At 50.9% G+C, this 17,580-nt stretch overlaps 1 long non-coding RNA gene across 1 annotated transcript; it reads left to right on the top strand.

The window, feature by feature from the left end:
• Positions 1–701: 701 nt before the first annotated feature.
• LOC119242730 (uncharacterized) lies at positions 702–14,305 on the top strand. Its single transcript, XR_005124547.2, has 3 exons — positions 702–876; positions 13,724–13,903; positions 14,218–14,305. It is a non-coding gene; the product is annotated as an uncharacterized LOC119242730 (long non-coding RNA).
• The last annotated feature ends 3,275 nt before the right edge of the window (positions 14,306–17,580 follow it).

Raw genomic sequence — 17,580 nt, 5'->3', positions numbered from 1 at the left:
AATGTGGTTACTAGGAAATTGAAATTGAAATTGATGTGTGTGACTGGCATTGGTGCCTGTGGTACATTCAGCTGGACAGCTCCACCCTCCTCTGGGAAGGACAGGCCTGATGCCCTTGCACTCTTGTGCCCTGGCCTAGTGCTGTCACCCATGTCACAGCAAGGGAGCTCCAAGCTAAAGAGGGGCTGGGGTGACCCTGAAATCCCCCATGGCAAAGACACGCTGCTCTTTGGGTCTCGAAGAGATGGGGAAGCTTGTCTTTGCTTCCTCCCTGTTCTTGTTGTAGGAAAGATCAGACTTAGGGAGCTAGAACGAGCGTGTGCGGGGGGTGGCAAATAAGACCTGTGGCATTTGGTGAACGCTAAGACATGTTTAGGGACAGGCAGCTTCACAGTGGGGACTGAGTGAAAGATGCAGGTGGCTTTTTGGCTCAATGGAGCCAAGGTCAGTGCTGCCTCTTGGAGATGTGGTGAGAACAGACCCACTCCTGCCCGGAGACCATGTTGCTGCTCGGCCTGAGGCAGCCTGGTCGGAGAGGTGTCTGGGATAATGGCAACCCCGTGTTTCCTGAACAGGTGCTACGTGCACTATGCTCTGAATCCATGGCAGCAGCACAAGCGCTCAGGACCAGGGCATCTTCACTTTAGGGATGAGGAACCCCAGGCTCAGAGAGGTTAGAGCTCGTTGGTGGAGGACTGAGATTTGAATCCAGGTCTGTTTGGTTCTTAGGCTTGTGCTGATCTGTCATCTCGCCTGCTGAGTGCCCCTGCCCGCTGCTTCTTGCAGCCACAGCAAGGGCTGGACCAGACCACGTGCTGTCCCAGGCCTGGGTGCAGACTCCAGAGGCTTCACCACGTCTCAGCTGTGTAGCACTGGGTAAGTCAGCTCTTCTCCCAGCCGTGGCTTCCTTCTCTGTAAAATGTGGGTGATGATAATATCTGCTTCTAGTGCTAGTTAAATGATGTGCTCTTTGTGTATCGTGGGTGCTTAATAAGTAATTGTGGTATCGTGATTAGTGGATGACATTAGGTGAGGGTTATCCAGCAACTGGTGAGGGTTATCCAGTATGGGCATCTAGAAAAGTGGTATTCAGAGTGGAGATGAGATGGGCCTCCCCCGTGGCGCAGCGGATGAGCGCTGGGCTGCGAAGCTGTCCGCAGCCTCTGCAGGGCCGGTTTGATCCCTGGCCGCCAGACCTCTCCTGCCGCACCTGTTGTTCCCCTCAGCAGTGTACTTTGTCAGTCTGCCTGTTCTGTTCCCCGCTCTGGTGAATTCTCTCACCCTCCCGCGCTTCTGACTATACCCAGTGCTTGTATAAATAAATAAATAAATCTAAAAAAAAATAGAGTGGAGATGAGTTAGAATTTTCCTTGAACTCACCGGGTAAGATGTCCCCGCTTTTATCTCACTGAGTGGAGGGACTGGTGGGGCCCACAGGTTGTTTCTGAGCATCCTGTGGCCTTGCCATCCCTCCTGGTGCTTGCTGGGCCTTGGCAGGACTGGACAGCCTCACTCCTCTATGTTTGCTCAGGGATCTGACCTTTGTTGGTATCCATGCCACTAATGGCTGCCGAGAAATGGCCTTGAAGTCTGGGAACTGAACCATGGGCTCTCTTTTTGCTACTTTTTTGCTACTTATTGCCTCTTTTGATATGATCTACTGCCCTGGGGAAGGGATACAAGAATGAATGTTGCCCCATTTTGTAGACAAGGAAACTGAGGCCAGGGGTATGACTATTTCTGGGGTCTGATCAATGAGCAGTTTTTAGCTGGGAAACTCAGGCTGAATTTGGGCTGGGCAGAGAGGCCCAGGGGTGGGCCTGTGTCCTGCTCACTTAGGAAGGCCCCACCATGGGACCCTGGCCCCTTTACTTGCAGGCCTTGGTCTTCTGTTGGTGCCTCCAGACTATTGGACCTGCTTCCATTTGGAGGGTTTCCCCCCTGCTTTCCTGTCTCTGCTCATCCCAACTCTCAAGAGTCCCAAGTGGTCAGGAATTGGGAGTGGGGGAAGAGTGGAGCTCTGCCCTGGGCTGGGGATGGGGTAAAGAGGGGGCTGCCGAATGCCAGCTTTCCCACAGTCACATGTGGAGGCTGGCTGCCCTGTGCTGGGCTGGGTGGCACAGACTCAACGCACTGCCTCGCTTTACACATATTCAACCCAAGGGGCAGGTGCCATTGTGATTCCCATGTTAGAGTGAGAACACGCAGCTAGGGATGCTTAGCACCTGGCAGCAAGGAGGCCGTGGGAATGGAATTTGAAGCCAGGGTGGTCTGAGCCAAGAGCAGGCTTCGCACTGCTGGGCGGCCCTGCCTGCCTCTGGTAAGGCAGAGGGTGCCTTGTGCTGGCTGTGCAGCTTTGGGGCTGCTGCCCGGGTGCTCTGCCCTCACGAGGCCTGCCTGGGCCCCTGCCGTCCTGACTCCTTTGAGGCTCTGTCTTTTCCCTGCCACTCAAGAAAGCAAATTAGAAAGGCAGTGGTGAAAGAGTTGTTGTTACAGGAACCTCCCTAAATCTGCTGAAAATCTATAGAAATGGTAAATTATTCCCAAATTTTAGTACTGATCTGAGCCATAGATGGAAGACACACACATCAGCCTACTCACACCAGGGGCCCCGAGAAGAAGCAGGTTCGGAGCAGCAAGCACCCCTACCCTCCCCTGCGTTGCCTCTCCTCTCCCTCTGGCGGGGGGTAGGTCACAGCAGTGGCCATTTCTTTCTTTTCTTTTTTTAAAGATTTATTTATTCATGCGGTACAAGCCAGAGGTGTGTGTGGTGGGGAGAGGATTCACCAGAAACAGAGCGGGAACCAGGCAGACTGACTGAAATACACTGCTGGGGGAGCAGCGGGCGAGCCAGGAGAGGTCTGCCTCGCCATGTGGGATTCTTGCTGGCCGGCCGGGATGGAACCTGCACTGCAGAGGCTGTGGACAGCTTCACAGTGCTGCGCTCAACCACCTGCGCCACCAGGGGAGGCCCAGCAGAGGCCATTTCAAGGATGAAGAAACAGACTCCATGGTAGTGACTGTTGCTGTGGGTCCTACATTGGGAGCATGGGCAAGGGTCTTGAATAGGGCTTAGGGGCCGAGGGGGTCTAAGACCCCTCAAATGTGGAGGTTCTCCCTATCCAGGCACCCTGCCTTTGGTTCAGAGCCCTTTGCTCTGATCTGCCATCCAGACTCTGCTACTGTCCATCGAGGTTGGGGATGTGCAGGCCCACCATGTTTGTGGGGATACTGGCCAGGGAGGGTGGGACGCATGACAGGCTCCACCTCTTCCTGCCCAACCTGCTTCTTCGTGGCGGGTCAGATAAGGCTGGGAGGCCCTTCTTTGATTGTTCTGACCTGCATTGCTCGTTCTTCTGCTACTATGTGCTGCTGGGACCTCTTACCTCCATTTGAGAAATTGTGCTTCTGTTGACATGAGCCTTGGCCAGGACTCTCTCCTCCTGAACTAGGCCCGGTTCTGGGAGTCTGGATCCTTTTCTTTCCCCTAAGCTCGTGGGCTGGACTTGGGGAGGCGTTCTAGAGCATTAGGATGAAATCGCCTAAATGGAGTACCCATTCCACAGTGACAGTAGCCTCTGCCAGCTCATCTGAATGGGGCCAGTGCCCCCCACAGACAGGCCTTGAGAGAGGCAACACTGGGGTTCACCCTGGTTTCTCCGTGTAAGGCGTGTGCCGTCTTCTGGGGCTATGGCCGCTGTGCAGGACCTGAGCTGAGCCAGAGGGTGGCTGTGCTGGGCCATCCAGAGGCCCACTTCTCTGTGCTAGAAGGCCATTATCTCATGAGTGCTGTGGAAGTAGGCTCAGAATTTTACACAGGCCATGGCTGCTGTCCACTTCTTTTTGGGGTCACTCCTCTGGGCTCTGGGTGTCTGTTGTGACAGCCTCTCTTCTTTGAGGATGCAGACTTGGCCTTGCTGCCCAGAGGGAGGCAGTCTTTAATCCCTCCTTTGTGTTGTCACAGGCTGGGGTGAGAGTTCACGAGAGAGGACAGTACCTGGCTGTGTAATTAAGTCTTGGGCTTGGCACGGAGACCCAGTTTTAATGCACTATCCCATTTGCTGCCTTTTCTAACCCACTGTCTCTAACCTGGGCCCATTACAAGGTGTGGGCTCTGGGGCGGGTCAGGGGCCCAGCTGGCCATGCTGAGTCCTGCCGACTCCTGGGCACTATGGGCTATGCCGGGAAGGGCAATGTCCACCTGCTGGGGGTGCCCTCCGCGATGGCTCTGCTGTGACCTGGCAGCCACGGGGCTGCGCTGCCCCAGGAAGGGGGTCTTCACAGGGGAGATGTCTGGGTCTCCCACTAGCACTTGGGCTGGCCTTTAGGGTGGGCTGCAGCAGCCCATGGAGGAGGAAAGGGAGAGTAGAGAATAGCGTTCCCCAGGGGCTCTCTGGGGCTGTGGGGTCTCCTGATGACTAAAGTATGATTCCTGGAAGCAACTTCAAAGCTCTGTTTAAGATACCCTGCTGAGCCTCTCTGCGGCTTTGTGTCCTGACCCCAGGGTGTTAGTGGGGACCGTGTTCCCCAGTGGTAGGTGCAGAGGTTTTGGAATGCTGGACTTAGGTTCAGCAGCATATCATGGATGAGGGGCCCATTAAGCCCTGTCATGGTGTCAAGGGCATCCAGCTTGGACCCTCAGCTGTACAGACAGGCGTGGGTGCATGTCCACTCTCATTCTACATGGGAGCTGGGACCCAAGTGCCTCCACCCCTGCACGGCTCCCCTGGGCCCCAGGTGATTATCAGTGCCATGTGTGTGCACTCTGCATTCTCTGTGGCTTTACTTGCGTTTGGTTTTAGATTCATTGGAGGGATTCAGGGTCATTTCTTTTGGCCTCTGAGTGTGCCCCGGGGGTATGTGGCTGCGATGTAGCTTGGAGAGGCCAGTGACAACTCAGCCATTGGCATTTCCCTTCCAGAATAGTACTGCAGCAATAATGGTGACATTACTGAGGGCCAGGCTGTGCTAGCATCTCCTAGCCCCTCGGTATCCATTAGTTTTTTTTTTTTTTAAAGATTTATTTATTTATGCATACAGGAGCTGGGGTACAGGCCAGAGGTGTGGAGGGGTGAGAGTATTCATCAGAGACAGAGCAGGGAACAGAATAGACAGACTGATGAAATACACTGCTGAGGGGAGCAGCGGGCGAGACAGGAGAGGTCTGCTACACCATGTGGGTAGCTCCCTGGCTGGGGATCGAACTCATGCTGCAGTGGCTGCCTATAGCTTTATCATGCTGCATCTTAACCCCTTGTGCCACCAGGGAGGCCTTGGTATCCATTATTTTAATCCTCAGACAATCTCCTTAGCTAGGGGTTATTAAGAAATCTGTTTGTAGGGGAGGAGGCTGGGGTAAGTGACAGGCCTCAGATCACAGCAAGGAAGTGATGATCCTGGACTGAGAAGTGGACCTTTGGCTGCCAGGCCCTCCATCATCCCCTCTTCCTCACAAGCAAGGGCTGACCTGAATCCTTACCTGGCTTATCCCAGTTACCTGAGCCACACAGTGAATGATCTGGGACCAGACTTTGGCCACAAATTCTGGGATGGCTGTGGGTGACTCCACTAAGGCCCAATCAGACCCCTGCCTGGTCTGCACAACCTCTTTTTTTTTTTTTTTTAAAGAATTATTTATTTATTTACACAAGCACTGTGTACAGTCAGAAGCGCGGGAGGGTGAGAGAATTCAGCAGAGCCAGAGCGGGGAGCAGAACAGACAGAGTGACGAAGTCACTGCTGAGGAGAGCAGCGGGCGGCAGGAAAGGTCTGCGCGCCATGTGGGACCCTGGCCCGGCCAGCGGCCGGGGATCAAATCGGAGCTGCAGAGGCTGCAGGCAGCTTCGCAACTCAGCACTCAGGGAGGCCCCTACACAACCTCTTATCCTGTAATGGACTCCATGACTAGGCCTGGCCCTCCTGTCCTTCCCCTGGGTGCCTGCCTCTTGCAGATCAGGGGTGGTAGGACAGTTCTCCAACTGTGAGGAAGACTTCAGGGTATAAAGCAACTCTTTTACGAATATGCACCCCATATAAAAACCTCAACCCAACAGAGAGTAGTTGGGGCCCTACAAGGTGCTGTAAGCACCCTTGGGGTGGCACATAACCTGCCCCCATGCCATGTGACCCACAGTTGTGTGTGCTTCAGAGAAGATAGACACACCAGGTGCTGGGGGGCTTCATGAGTTCCAGGCTGCCCTGGGTGCCTCAGCCAAAATAGGCAGGTTCTCCCCAGGCTCTATGTCTGTGGGGCTGCTGGGGGCCCAGAGGCAGGCAGAGGGTCTCACTCAGGCTGTCTGCTCCATGAGACCCAGCCCTGGGCTGCCTCGGGGCCTCAGTAAATGCTTGCTTCTAGATGTTTATTTTGGAGTTTAATGAAAAACAAACTGTGGTTAATCCCTGCACTTGCACAGGGGTGAAGATCTCAGCACCCTCTGGTGAGCAGACACCCCTCACCCTCACAGTGGTGCAGCAGCTCATCTGGTTCTGCAGCTTTGCATGTGCTGTTCCCTCTGCCTGCGCTGCCACCCCACCCCACTCCTCTGGCCTGACCTGGTAACACCACTTGGCCTTCAAGCCTTGCCTGGATGGCTTTTCCTTCCAGGGCTCTCTCTGCTCCCATCATGTCTGAGCAGGACCCTTGGGCTCACGAGGAACCACTGACCACTGTATGGAACAAGCAGAGGGGCAGCTCCACCTCCCTTGGAGACAAGGACCATATGTCTTTACTGTTGGATCCCAGTGCGTCACACGGTCCTAACGAGGAACGACAATAACAGTAATGAGAATAAGCTCTCGGTAACGTCAGCTGTGTGCCAGGCCCTGCGCTCAGCGTTGACAGGTGTTTGCCGATGTGCTGCTCGCGCTAGCCCTGGGAGGCAGGCATTGTCCTATCGTCACATAAAGAAACAGGCACAAAGCCTCTCACTTGCCCGTGCTCAAGTAGCTCCTGAGAACGGGAGCTGGGATCCCAGCGGGGCAGTCGGCAGTCAGAGCTGCTCTTCCCCGTGCACCAGGCTGCCCCCCACGGGTGGCATTTGGAGACATGTGATCCATAAATACGTAGCCGTTGGATGAAATGGCCTTGCCCCTTGTCTCTAGATAAAGCTGGACTGAGGCTAAAGCTTCAAGGGGCTTAGCCACAGCCTCACGATTGGCAGCGAGCAGCGGGGATGCCAGCCCATGCTAGCCTGCAGCTCCGAGCCAGGGCTCACACCACTTGCCTTCTCTGTGTGCCCAGCTTCTCGCTGGGAGCCCGTCATCTCTGTGAATGTGTCCCAGCATCTGTCAGTTCCCTTGCCAATCCCAGCGCTGGGGTGTGGGCCCCCGGCTGGGTACCTCAGCAAAGAGGTGTTTGTGTGGATGGCTGTCGCCTGGCTGTGGCCGTGGCTGGCAGGAAGGCAGGGCTGGTGGTGTGGGGCGTAAGGTAGGGGGAGAGCCCATGCTCCTGCTTCTGACCTTGTGTGTGGGGGGCGCAGGGGACTTCCTTCTGATGGGGCCCCGAGTTCACTTTTGACAGCAGCGCTGTCTCGCTTCCTCCCCCCGCCCTCCTCAGGGATGGATGCCAGAGGCTTCCGTGGCAGCCCCCTGCGGGAAAGGAGGTGCCTGACTTAGAAGGTGAGGTTTTGTTTTCCCTGCAGCCTGGAGTGAAGAGATGTTTGTGAGCTGCTCAGGGACCCGCAGGCCCCTCCCGCCAGCGGTGAGCAAACACTGTGCTGCAGGTAGAAGCTCGACGGTGTGGCCTTTTGTTGGACACACCTGGCTCAAACATCTCACGGGATGGGAGTGACCCTGGCCGTCCCTCCTCCCTGCATAACAGCACGGAGTCGGTTGAAACATTCTCATTTGGGCTCTGACAGCTGTGTCAGCTTCTGGCCTTACACGGAGGCAGAAGGCACGTAGAAAATGAGGTTTCAACCTGTTCCCTGCCGCCCTGCTGCCTGTCCGAGGCCCTGCCCTGGGCCCCTGCGCTTGTGTCCTCTGCTAGGCTCAGAGCCCCTGTTGGAGGCCCAGCTTGTCACAGGCTGCTGGGTAGTCTGCAGACACAGAATAGCACCCACATCTGCAGAGACGTCCAGAGCCCTCTTTAAACAGGAGTTGAGAAGCTGGTGTCACCGGGTTAAGTCACGATACCGAATGCCCCGTGGCAGGCAGTGACCACAGCCAGCTCGCATTTCCTCATCCTTTGTGCTGAGGTCAGCAGCCAGCCAAAAAACGGGGCAGATCAAAGGTTGTTCTCACTGGCCCTTGAGCCTGGGATTGAGAAATCCGTAATGAAGCTGTTCAGTGAAATTATTTTCAATAATTCTCTTTTGTACTAATAAGTCACGTCACCTGCTGAAAACCGAAGCTTTGCTCACTGTAGGCTTGTTATTACAATAGTAATTGGAGGTATCTCCTCCTCTTTGTAAACTAGCAGCACAATGGCTGTTGAATAAAAAAGGGAGCTGTAATTTATTTTAAGATTCAGGGATTTTGTATGTGCAAGTAGGCAGCAATTACGAAACAAATACTATAATTATAACCACTCTGAAAAAGTGAATGAGGCGGTAACTCACTGAGATGTGTTCTCTGGTTAGAAAATACGTTCTCTCATGTCTGAGCAGCCCCTCTCAGTTCTTGGGAGCCAAATCAGAGAAGGATGAAAAACCTGGAAATATTTCATCTCTCCCTGATCTGCTGAGGTTGCCGTGAGCCTGACCCTTTCACAGATGGCCTGGGATGGTTCTCAGAAGTCAGGGGCTCAGGCCGCAACTGATGGCCAGTGCAGCAAGGTGGCAGTTACCTGCTCTGCCCTCCTCCACCTGAACAGGTGTGGAGGCTGCCCCTGTCTCCATGGAAGCTGCCGAGTTCTGTGCCTGAGTGCCCCAAGCTGCCTCTCATTTGGTGCCCTCACTGGGCACTGCCAGACCAGATCTCCTGCTGGTGACCTGGGCCCAGGAGGTCATGCTACTTCTTGTTTCCCCTTTTGGAATATGCTCTGGAACCCACAATTAGAGCCCACAAAATGAGTTCTTTTTATCCAGTGATATGTTTTTCTAGGAGACAGTTTTAACTCTTGGTCATAACTTTCTCGAAGGCACCATTGAAACATCTGAGGACTTACTAGATGTTTTGAGCGCTTTCTGGAAACTGATGTTCATTTCCCCCACAGTTGGTTGGTAAGGAATTGAGAAGTGTTGAACACAGAATGACAATGTCCCGTCTGGTGACTCGGAGCTGGACCCGGAAGCCAGGACCCAGTGTTTTAATCTGTGGGTGTCGTGCAACCACCCCAGGCCGCGTAGGCTCACTGTCAGTTCTTGCAGAAGGAAAGAGAACTTTGGAGCCTTTAGTAGGTTTTGCAGTCCTTTAATGCTGAGCGGGGGGGCCATATATACAGGCAGGCAGGCAGCAAGGGAGCCCTGAGAGGCAGAACAGCAACTCCCTGTGCTCTAGTTACACAAGTGATACATGGTTGCAAATGCAAGGCTCATCTGTTGTTTGCTAGATGTCCCAATGGTGGAAAACATGGTGGAAAACATGGCATTTCAAGGTATGGGCTGTCCGCTGTGTGGGAGGCAAAAAATAGCCTGATTCACTCATTTTCCTCAGGGTGGGTCTCTTATCGCCACATACAACCAAACTCAGGATTCTGGGACCCTTTTAATCAATAGATTGGTTGGACCTGAGCTTTAAAGATTTGAGAAAAAGATTTCCACAGAAGCATGTAGCAGAGGAATGGACTATGCCCTCTTGACTAAGAAACAAATCATCAAAGCAAAATTGCTAGTAGGACTTAGACTTCCTGAGGTCAAGAATATGTCTGTTGTGTCTGTTTTGTTCTTTGCTACTTCTCCAGCCCCTGGAATAGAATCTGGCATGGCATAGATGCTCAGTGAAGAGCTGTCCTTCAGGATAGCCTTACCTTAAGTTTTTCCTGTTGTGATTCACAGATTGTAGTTGTGGCAGATCTTTGCTTAAACTTTCCAGTCTCTTTGGGTAGAGTTAGCCTCCGTTGGCTAATGTTACCATCAGCCAGAATTTATCCCTTAATCGTGTTCGCCTAGATGTGTCTGTATTTACTTATGAATATAAGGAGCAAAGATGGAGGTGCACTGAGGGCTTAAAGCATACATTTTAGACAGCATCATAGTGGAGTGTGTCCTGTTGTTTGCTCCCCTGAGCTCATGTCAAATATGTAACTAAATAAATGTAACTGGTTTTCAGGAGCAACTGGGACTTGCCAGTTGCTGTGTCAAGTCAAGGCACTGAATCACCCCACTGTAAATCATGCTCCTGAATTGGGGCTGTGGTGTTTGCGTGCAGTCGAACCCTTCTTGTCCCCCTAAGACGTGTGCTCCAAGGCGGCAGATGGGTGTGTTTGTGTATCAGTGCTTTCTTTTAAAAATGAACTTGTAGAGAATTCCTGTTTGAGGGGTAAGGGCATGACTTGGCATTGGTCAGGATAGATCTGGTCTCCTGTGGGTGTGGTTGACCTCAGGTGTGGATGTGGGCGTGTCAGAGCCAGGCTCCTCACCTTCACACTCACCAGGAGGGCAGCTAGCAGCAAATTGGGTACTGCTGACCCTGGGCGCCATGTATCCGGGAGCAGAGGTTCAGGTCTCCAAGCCTCTACCCCTTCGAGCTCTTGTTCGACATGGTGTGGCTGCTTCCTGTGAGGCCACCTCAGGACCCTTGGTTCTCTCCTCTCTGGGCCAAGGAGCAGTTTCCCAGCCCTCAGCTTTGTTTGGGCTGAGTGGTCAAAATAAATACCCAGCACATCCTCTTAGCCTACACGGGCCTTTACTCTCCCTCTGAATGCCCTGCGTTTCATCATCATTAATGGAGCTATTGTGGGTTGATAAATGGGAAGGAGGCATCAAGGGGCTGAGAGGCCTTGTGGTGACAGAAGCTGCCCGCACAACCTCGGCTTGGGCAGTGTGTACACAGAGAGGGTTTGGGCCCAGGAGGAGTGAGTCATGGCCAGCCTGGGAAATGCACAGGTGATGATGGATGGCCAGGGTGCTCGGATGCACCCCTGACACTATTTGCACAAACAGGGAACTCAAATGAACGGGGTTTTCACGAGCTTATATAAGTCAGTTGGCAGTGCATGGTGCCCCAGCTGTGTGGCATGATGGGACAGAGCTCTGCGTTCCTGCTTAGAAACAGGTGACTTTAGGAACCAGTTTACCTGTGTCAGGACTTGAAATGGTTTGCTCTGCCCTTCTGTTGTCATAACCCCCCCTGTCTCTTTGCCTTTCTCTTTGTAAAAACTTTCTTTGCAAAGGGATTCTTACAACTGGGACAGTAGGGCTACTGTTGCTTACAGCAGCCGCCCAAGGGGTTTGCTTTTCTTTGGGACTCTGACTTCCTTGAAAGACGCGTCAGGGAGGGGACAGCAGGTGTGTGTGACTGAGTGTGTTGTGAGAGCTGTGTGTGGGGGGAGGGTGCGGGGCGGGAGTGGGGTTTGGCTGGAAACTCACCTCAGCACATTCCTGGGGTCACATTCCTGGCCTGCCCTGGCTCTGTGGGGACAGAGGCTTCTCCACACCTGGCACACAGTAGGAACACCCTTTGTCCCTCCCGCCAGGCCCATGCTAAGGCAGGCAGAGCAGGAGATACCATCATATATGCAGCTAACAGTCAGAGGAGGGCGTGGCCCTGGAAGGGTCACCAGCATGCCAGAGCAGGGCTTAGACCCCCGCCCATGGCAGTGCCCCCTGGCACACTGCCAGCCTGGCCATGAGCCCTCTGCCTACCTGGAGGCTCAAGGGGCAGGGATGTCTGAGGTGTGGAGCCTGTTTTTTCAGACCACATCCAAGTGTGGGCCACCCCACTGTCACAGCTGGGGCTCCATGTCCTGCTCCTTCAGTGGTGGGGTCATGCTGGTAGTGACTCCTGTCTAGCCCCAGCCACTACTGAGTTTTCCTGCCACTGCCAGGACCGTGCAAACCTTTGGAAACCACCAACTTTTGTTCTTGATTTATCATTTATTTATAAAAGTTTTTCTCCCCCTTATTAAAAAGCAGTACATGATTATTAGGGAAAGTCAGGAAAAACCAAGAGGATGAAAAAAGTGTGACACGCTTACCATCCTGGTGCAGGCGACATGACATGCCATTTCTGGCGCTTGGGTTTCCTGACTTGCCGTGGGCGCTTGTGACTGTCGCTGATATTTCCGTGTCCCGTCTTCGCCAGGCCGTCTCGTCACCGTCGTGGATGGCTGGGCCGCCCCTCTGCGACCCCCTCGTCACGAGCCAATGTCCTCAGAGCCACATCTCTGCTAGCATTTATTACTAACACTTGTTGAGTGCAAGGCATATTTTTGTTGGGGTCAATTCTTAGAAGTGGATTTTCTGGGGTAGAGACTATGAATGCCTTTCAAGTTTCCACACTCATGGTGAAGATTCACGAAAGAGTGGACTGGAGTGAAAAGTAAAGGAGGGAATACAGTGAAAACTTAACCCCTCACTCTGACCTCTGAAATGACCACAGTTAACAACTTCTTAGGTATCCTTCTCGAAGGGGATATGCATGCTGTTTTAATATACATCAGCTCCTAACTTCCCCAACAGTATCATGGATTGTTCTGGTTAACAGCGTGTCCGGGGTAACTCCCACATCAGCGTCTGTTCGTGGAGTAGCTGTACCAGCCCCTCCCTAATCAGTGCACTTTTCTCCCCTTTTTTTTAAAATTACAGGGATGTTTCAGTGAACATCCTCGTGTCTTGGTTTAGTTGTGCAAGTTGCAGAAGAAATGTTAGAAGTAGAATTACTGAATTGGAGAGTTATGCCCACTTGGGATTTTTGTGATGCTAAAGCGGTGTGCACGCTGGCACTGTCCATCTATTGGCTGATTAATAAACAGAAAGCTGTCTCTAGTCACACTCTGACCAGCAGAGCTTGAGAATGTCTGTTTCCCAGTGTCTTTCACAAACTCTGTGGGTGATCAATTTTAAAAAAGAGAAAGGCCATTTATTAGGTAAAAAAGAAGGGGTCTGGTATTTGTACCTTTCTTTGCGTTCTTCTGTTTTTAGCATGTGCTCCTTCTCTTAGCTGAGATAGTGCTGCGGAGAAAGCATCTTGGGAAAAGCTTTGTCTGGCCTGTGTGACTAGCCCTGTCCTGCTTGGGGGACCTCCCTGGTGTATCTGAGTAAGCTCTTGCTCCTGCCCTGTGCCCACAGTCTGCTCTGTCCCTGCAGCGCCATTGCCCCACAAGCAATGGCGCTTCTGGTGAGGGAACTTCTGATGTTGCAGTTTCACCCAGTGTTGTCATCCTTGCAAGTCGTCAGCTCCTTCACTCACCCCACACTCTCCCTGACCCCCACATTCATCCCCACCCCTGCCTCTGGTACCTGAGATCACAGGGTAATGGGCTTTGGCTGGTTTTGAAGGAGGGTGGGGATGTGAGTTGTCCTGCTGGGAGGAAGCCTTGGGACCCTTTCTGAACACAGGATGGGGCCTGGCTGAGTACCCCGCACCAGGCCCTGTGCTGGATGCCCCACGAGGATCATTCCTGTGACTCTTCTGTGGCCGATGGTGACTTGTCTGTCGCACTTTGTGCTCAAAGACCAAGCTTGTTGTTGCCAATAATCTATTTAACACAGGTTACAGTGAGAATTACAGTTTATAATAATATTTCACAAGCCAGGAACATGCAGGATAATATCTCTTAATAAGCCAATAAAGAAATAACATAATCCAAACCAATGATAGATTAATTACACTGTTGTTCCAGATAAAGGGGAGATGAAAGAAATAATGTCCAGCTTTAGCTGTGGTGCACGGCCTTTGAACAAGATCTCATTCCACATCACTGTTACAACACTGCTGTGGAGGCTGCACATTTCCGCTGTGTCTGCGTGGGTTTCTCTGGGAACTACATTTTTTCCCCGCACCCTACAGACATGCACGTCAGGTTTGTTGGTGTCTAAATTGCCCCAGTATGAGTGAGTGTGGGGGTGGGGACAGTTTCCATGGAAGGGGCTCCTGTCCAGGCTGGGTACCTGCCCCGTGCCCTGAGCTGCCAGGACAGGCTCTGGCTACCCGTGACCTTGAACTGGAGTAATCGGATTGGAAAATGAATGAACAATATCAGGAGTGTCTTGGGTCTTTATGTGGATGTTTGGTGATATTTTTGTGGATAGAACTATGCCATAAGAAGCTAACTGTTGTTTATATATAACTTAACCTATGCTAAAATGGGTTTTGTTTTATATCATTTTGCTTAAGGGTTTGGCTTTCAAGACCTGACCGGCAGTGCGAAGTGAGGACCTGCTGCCCCTTGCTCTGGGCTGACTCTGTGGAGGCAGTACTTCTAGCTCAGCGCTGGGGTGAGCTGCGGGGGTGTCCTTGCTGTGGGGGCACATAGCTAGTGGGCAGCAAGGTGGCCTGCTCTGAGGCTGAATACTCTGGGGATAATTACCTGCACCCCCACCTACAAGGAATGCCTCCCCAACACCGAATCAGAGGACCCTGCTCTTTCAGAGGCTCTGCATTGTTTGTCACCACTGCCCACCAAGAGCAGCGGGCCCTGCAGACACAAGCTCTCTAGGTTAGCAAAGCGCACCTGGCCCAGACCCTATGCTCTCGAGTTACTGGTCAGCCCACTTGGTTTTTAAAGTTTTCAAGTTTATCGTGTGATGGACACCACTGCCACTACTCTGGTGTCCATGACATAATGATCGTGGTCCAGCCCAGGTACAAGTTAGGTCAGAAAGTCCTACTAGCCACCTTCAAAACAATTTCATCTACACAAGTTATTCAGAACAATTCAAACCACAAACAACTTTGTCCAAAGCAAACTTTCACGACACGGATTTGAAATCATAACAATCCAGCACCGAGGGCAACATTATTCTTCTTGCAGGGGTTCAGAGAGGTTGAGAGACTTTCTGAGAGTCACACACAGCGTGTGGCAGAGCCCAGGGCCGACCTTCTTGCAGGCCTGTGCTCCTTCTACCAGTTATGCTGCTGAAGACAGGTAAAACCCCAGTTTATATCCAGTATTGGTCTGGAACACCACCACCAGAGAAGTTTTACTGGTCAAGGTCAGAAGGGTGCTTGAGCTTCAGGGTGCCAGAAAACATCCCCTCCTAACTGAGGTGGCACCTATCACCCAGCCTCCTAGGTAGACAGTGGCTGCATCCCTTGCCACCTCCTTGTGAAGCAAAGTGAGTCTCTGCAGTGACATCATGGCAGGAAGGAAGAGTCCTGCTCCCCAGGGGGCAGACCCTGCTGGGTGAGGGCTTCTTGCCAGGGAGGATGGCCAGGGCTCCCAGCTCAACAAGCAGGGAGAGAGACTGCTCCCTTGTTTGGGGTGATTGGGACACCTGTACTCCTATATCAACTAGGTGACATTTTATTTCTAAAAAGGAAAGCAAGTTTGAATTGATTCCTTTAATTTTTTGAAATTTCTAAATAGTTCTTTTTTCTGCTTATGCTTACTGTCAAATGTCCAAACAATAGAGTATATATCATATCTGGGCATCAACAGATATTTAAAGGAATATTAATATAGAAAGTTTAAATTCCTTGGTCTATCTCCCAGAGGTCACTGTAGCAGGGTGAATTAAGTTTCACCATTTTTTGTAGGCGCGTGTGTGTGTTTGTGTGTGTGCATGCATGCATACACATACCTATAGACACACATGTATCCTTGTTATTTACACAGATGGCCTTGCATGATGCATATTGTTCTGCATTCATTGAATAATGTGTCTCGGGCATCTTTCCACAGCATCAGTAGAGAGCACCTTCCCTCCTTTCAGACATCTGCTTTGTGGTTTATCCTACGAATAGTCTACAATTTATTGAAGTCCTTTATTGATGAACATTTGGGAAGTTTCCAATTTTTCATTTTTTCAGTGTTGCAAATAGGATACTATTTTGAAGGATCTCTTTGAAATGGATAGAAAAAGTCTGGAGCACATTAACTTGATGCTTGGAAATCATTGATCACCTGTTTTGCAGAAGCCCCCGCTGATGGAGCCACTCAGAATTCAGTTTCCTTCTCCTGGGTCGCACTGCTTGTGACCTGCTTCCTCCTCCTCTACTTGTCCATCAGCATGGCCCGGTGGGTTCCTTAGCTCTTTCCAGTAGCTGGCAGAAAGATTTCTCTATATTTCCTTTCCTTTTTCTGGGGTGGGGGACGGGAATGGGGAGAGGAATTTGCTTTTGCTTTTTAAATTTAGTTTTCACCGTTGCCAGAGTTATGCACGAGCATGCAGTACTAAAGAGTTCTGTAACCATGTGAAAAAGAAGTCTCCCTTCACCTACATACTCATCTATTCCCATCTTTCACTTCCCAGTCACCCAATTTCAAACCTTTGAGCTGAATTTTTTTTTGGTATTTACTTCCATAACTACAGAACATGTTTGCATTGCTACTTTTAAACATTTCTTAGTTTTAAGTATTGTATCTTGGCTTCCCACTGTGGAGGGCGAACCACCAGCTTGCCTTTCTACTTCTTACCCACTTCTTATACACATTTGCTCTCATAATGTTTCCCCCACCTCCCAAGAGAGTTATAGGGTATATTTTGATAGATTAATATTCAGTATTTACATTACTTGGCCCAGGTCAGATTAAACGCTGAATATATTTCTTTGATTATGCAATCTTTTATTTTCTCCACAATTAATAATTGTTATTTGCTTAATTTCCTGTGCATTCAACATTATTTTATTTCCACATTATCCCCCAGGATATGTATTATGATACCCATGATGTGGTACCAGGTTTTCCTGAGGAAGCCTGTCTGGAGGCTTCTAACCAGCCCTGATCTGGATGGTGCCCTCTTTGCTTGGTTACATCCATAATCCTGAGCTTTCCCTTCACCACTCCTCCTGGGAGTTGGCTTCATATCTCTTCTAGTAGAATTTCCTGCTTGCTTTTTCCCAGGCCTTCCTCCTTGATTTACACCCTCAGTTGGCAGAGCACATTCTCTATGGCTTTCTGAGAAAGGGTGCACTGGAGGTAAAGTTTTTTTAAAAATCTTGTATGTATTACAGACTCTTCCTTTTACCTTTAGACTTAATAGTTTGGTTGTGTATAGAATTCTAATTTGAAAATGATTTTCCATAAGAATTTGGAAGACTTTGCCCCTGACCTTTATCTCCTGAAATTGCTATTGAAAATTCTGATATCATTTGATTCTCCTTCTTTTGTGTAAAACCTATTGTTATTTTCCTTCTAGAGGCTTCTAAGAACTTCTGTTTCCAGTGTGTTGAGATTGATACTAGGTGTGATTCTGTTACCATTAATTTGCAGGGTACTCTATAGGTTCTTTAAATCTAGAAACTCAGGTAATTTAGTTTTTGGAAATCTAGAATTATTGATATTCTGATATCTTCCTATCCTGTGTTCTCTGTTCTCTTTTCTCTCTCTCCCCCTCTCTGTCTCTCTCTCTCCATCCCTCCCTCCCTCCCTCTCATTTTGGACTCTTATGTGGTTGATTGCAAAAATAGCCTGTTCCTCATATCTCTGTCCTTTGCGGTGTAACCTTGTGGTCTCCTCCTACTCTGATTCATGGGTCAGATGTGTGGTTTGCTTTCAGCAAATGGGATGTTGCTAATCATGATATAGATAAAGGG

This window comes from Talpa occidentalis, unplaced genomic scaffold (genome assembly GCF_014898055.3).
Source record: "Talpa occidentalis isolate TD23 unplaced genomic scaffold, MPIMG_talOcc4v2.1 talOcc4.13, whole genome shotgun sequence".
NCBI lineage: Eukaryota > Metazoa > Chordata > Mammalia > Eulipotyphla > Talpidae > Talpa > Talpa occidentalis.
Note: the sequence above shows the minus strand (reverse complement) of the source record. Positions and strands in the feature narration are given on the sequence as shown.